At 31.4% G+C, this 4,302-nt stretch overlaps 3 non-coding genes across 3 annotated transcripts; 1 reads left to right on the plus strand and 2 right to left on the minus strand.

Moving 5' to 3' along the window:
• Positions 1 to 1,578: 1,578 nt before the first annotated feature.
• On the plus strand, positions 1,579 to 1,651 carry Trnar-ccu. Its single transcript has one exon. It is a non-coding gene; the product is annotated as a tRNA-Arg (tRNA).
• A 191-nt stretch (positions 1,652 to 1,842) lies between these two features.
• On the minus strand, positions 1,843 to 1,915 carry Trnar-ucu. Its single transcript has one exon. It is a non-coding gene; the product is annotated as a tRNA-Arg (tRNA).
• A 2,103-nt stretch (positions 1,916 to 4,018) lies between these two features.
• On the minus strand, positions 4,019 to 4,091 carry Trnar-ucu. Its single transcript has one exon. It is a non-coding gene; the product is annotated as a tRNA-Arg (tRNA).
• Positions 4,092 to 4,302: the final 211 nt, after the last annotated feature.

The raw sequence follows: 4,302 nt of genomic DNA on the forward strand, positions 1-4,302 counted from the left end.
GAAAAATTGAAATTTTTGTTAATTGATCTGAATATTATTTATAGGAGCATTTTTTGCCTATTTAAGAACATCTGACTATTTAAACCCCCGGAGTTTTGGATCGGGTATTCAATAATATCACTCGTTTGTTCATTATGATGCATTGGAAGACGATATTTTAACTTTTAAATTAATTGTTTCTTTACAATAATTGCAATCCATTGCGGAACATTGCCGTTTTTAACATATATAGCGTTCATTTCGATATTTAACGGCGATTTCGTAAAATGTATACTTAAAATGCGATATTAATAATATTTGTACTATTATAGTATCCATTAATTAAAACAAGTTTTTTGGTTCCAATCATCCATTATTATTCACACTCCTAAATACTACCAATAATCGTCAAATGGTGACCATGTCAATCAATAACTTACAACTACTACATACATATCGGTTCTGAAATTATTTTACGATTTTATTAGTAATATTTTAATATGAGAAATTTTTATAAATTTCGTCCAGTACGACTGACTGGTGGTAGAGGAAACTCCACCATAATCAAAATAAAACTTAGTTTAAGTTAACACGAATACATATATGGGTCAACATGCATTTCAAAAGACCGTAGTAACTCGGTACAGTTATTTTCCATCTATATAAATACATGTTTGATGGAAATTAAGTGTGTTTTTTGTTCTCTACCATAATCAAAATTAAAACTTAGGTTAAGTTAACACGAGTGCATATGGTCAACATTCATTTCAAAAAACCGTAACTCGGTATAGTTAGTTAGTTATTCGACGTCACACATTTGAACAATGCGGTTCGAAACGTAAAAAATACTCTCGAAGGCAGAGCAAAAAGGACGGCCCGATTCCCCTTAAGCGATAATGGCAACGACGCACGACGATCTTCCTCCATCCAGAGCTTACGTACGAATATATATGCATTATTTTTTATTTATATTATTTGTTTATTTTAAATCAAATGTCCAAAACACTACTACTCCTCACTCCCCTCTATCCATCCTTCTTCCCACTAAGTAAGTGTGTTTTTTTGAGTTTTTGAGAAATTCTCAAAATTTTTATTAGTTAGTTCGTTTATTACGTAAAAAAAAATCATTTATTTGATCAACGGAAGGAAAGAAAATACTCTAAAAATCATAATGTTTTTTAATTTTATTAACATTTTCATCGGATATTCTACTTACTAATTAATTACCTATATAAATAAATCTCGACTTTCTTTAAAATTTAGATAGAAAAAAAATAATACGATAAAAAAAGTACAAAAAATAAAAATCGCCGTCAAATTTTGAGTTAATAAAATCGTCAAGTCGTCAGTCACAGGCCATTTTTGACAGTGAAAAATCGTCAAACTGATGATAAATCGTCAAATCTGGCAACAGTAGTTGTGTGTCTGTTTTTTTGTTTGTTGTTACTGTTATTTTATGTAGGATGGAGGAGAGGGTGGGTGGTTTGGTTAGATGATGATCGAACGAGAAGAAAAAAAATAAAAAAAAATAATACCTATAGTATGCATGTATGGTGGGTGCTATATTGAAATAAGTATTTTGACAACAGGCTCACAACAGCCCCAGTGGCCTAATGGATAAGGCATCGGCCTCCTAAGCCGGGGATTGTGGGTTCGAGTCCCATCTGGGGTAAAGTGATAATTTTTTTTTTATATTATATTTTTTAAACTTGGAGACAAAATTTATTACTTTTTTACACGTTTTTTTTAATTTTTCCATAAAAAATAGATTTTTGTTTAAAAAAAATGGACTGATGACGACTGACTCACTTTTTTAACCAAAAAACAAAGAATTTTTACATATTAAAGAAAAAATGTTCAAGACATCCCTTGCGGGGATCGAACCCGCGACCTTTGGATTAGAAGTCCAACGCGCTATCCTCTGCGCCAAAGGGACAGTTGTCGACATTTGCACAAATGCTGTTTTTGATTAGGTTAAACATTAACAGGGTAACACACTTACTATGTACTTGTGTATTCTTTACAGAGTTGATTTTTAATAATATGTGAATAAACAAAAAACACAGAACAACACGTAGCTTGCAAAAACTAACATGTGTATGTAACAAACAAAAAAATAACTTAAAACACAAAGATGTATTTGTTTGTTTGTATAGATACATATGCAGTCAAACTCGTTTATAACGAATTCTCGGCATAACAAACAACGGCATAACTACCGACTCTAAACCATAAGATACAAGCCGATGGAAATGATCGGCGGCGCAACCATTTTGGGTCGGCGGCGGCGGCTTATACAGAAAATATCGTCGGCGGCTAAATTGTCGGCCTCAATTTAACTTTTTCTTAGAAATTGACCTTATAAGGTTTATTATATTGAAAAATCTTTGTATAATAGTCTGTTACATAGAAACCTGTCTCTATATAAGTTCTTTTCTGCAGAAAATGGACATTTATAGTAGTTTTCACTATTTTAATATTAGCACAATATTGTGTGGCAACTCTTTTCAATTTGCCATAAGAATTTAAAATAGTGGCAACTCCGTTCAATTTGGTGAAATTATGTTCTGAAATACATGTGTGATTCTAATCTTTATCAGCGGCTACGTTTAAGCCGGCTTAGCTTTTGAGCCGAAAGAAGTCGGCGACGGCGCGGCTTGCAAAATATTACCGGCGGCCAGCCGCCGCCGATTTGAGCCGGCTTGTATCTCTGCTCTAAACGGCTGCGATTTTTCCAATATTTTTAACCAGGTGTAACAAACTTAATTTAAAATTGTTTGGTGTAAAAATTGTTTCTTGCTCCCATTTGGTTTAGGAGTTACATATACATTTAATGATTTATAATATAATGTAGAATATCTTCCGCATTATCTTTATATCATTCGAAAAGCTTTTAAACGATGTATAACATAATAGGGTTCTATAGTTGAAACGAAAAGTCGACTTTTCGAATTTTTTCATTTAGTTAAAAGTCGACTTTCGACTTCTCGACTTTTTGCATTTTATGAAAAGAAGATTTTTCGACTTTATTTCATTTAATTAAAAGTCGACTTTTCGACTATAAGTATTTTATAAATAGTCGACTTTTCGACTTTTTCCGACTTTTCGACTTTTTCCGACTTTTTGATTTTATCGACTTTTTGAACATTTTCGACTTCTTTCGACTTTTTTCGACTATTTTTGACTTTTTCGAGTTTTTCCGACTTTTTTTTGTTTCCGTATTTTCTATTAGAGTTTTTGACTTTTCTCCACTTTTTTAAGATTTTCGACTATTTTTGACTTGTTTCTACAATTTTCGAGTTTTCGACTTTTTCCGACTTTTTTCGACTTTTTGACTTTTTAACGACTTTTCGACTTTTTACGACTTTTCGACTTTTATTAACAAAGTCGACTTTTCGACTTTTTTCACAGACCATAGTCGAGTATCGACTTTTTGGAACAAAATAGTCGACTACGACTTTTTTCGGCAAAAAGTCGATTGTTCGATTATTCGAAAGTCGATTTATAGAACCCTATAACATAACCTCTACTATCATTAACCTATTGAGCGCCATCTAAAAAAATGCGATTTTTATTTAGAATTTTTATGTAGCACAGCTAGTTTTTATATATACATATGTATTTGAACCTTTTATTTTTTTAAAATGTGCTTTTAGGAAGTATGTAGATAAAATTTCAGAAATTGTGAAATTCTAAAAGTTTTTATTTAAAATTTGGAATTAATTAGATTGTTTTAATTTAAATATATCTTCTGTCTGCTAAATTTCCACAAAATTAAAAAATTTTCTTACAAACATGAATATTTAAAGATTTTCATAATAAATAATTAAATTTATGTAATCCCCAAACCCCGTTAAATCCAGGGAATGCAATTTTTAAAATCCTGAATATTGGGATTTGTAAAGCCACCGTTTGGCTCCTTAATTGTAATGTAAACCCCCCTTAAGAACTTTTAAAATCTAGATAGAACAACAGACAAAGCTTGAATATTTTTTTACATAATTTATGTAAATGCTTTTCATACTTAAAAAGTGTTCTTCATCTCTTGCGGGGATCGAACCCGCGACCTTTGGATTAGAAGTCCAACGCGCTATCCTCTGCGCCAAAGAGACACATATTAACATTAGGGGAGTAACTTTTTAAACAATCTGCTTAATCATTATTAATGAAATACATATTTCGCATACTTTCCTTAATCCTTATACATCATGGATCGATTTTCAATGGTTACATTCATTGTTTTTTGAATATATTGTACTGAGATCAAGATTTTCAATCGCTGTAGGGAACTGAGGCCCTTTTAAAAATATTTTTATGTACATA

This window comes from Lucilia sericata, unplaced genomic scaffold, assembly GCF_015586225.1.
Source record: "Lucilia sericata isolate MDLA Ls3-8-SP2 unplaced genomic scaffold, ASM1558622v1 Contig000048F_arrow, whole genome shotgun sequence".
Taxonomy (NCBI): domain Eukaryota; kingdom Metazoa; phylum Arthropoda; class Insecta; order Diptera; family Calliphoridae; genus Lucilia; species Lucilia sericata.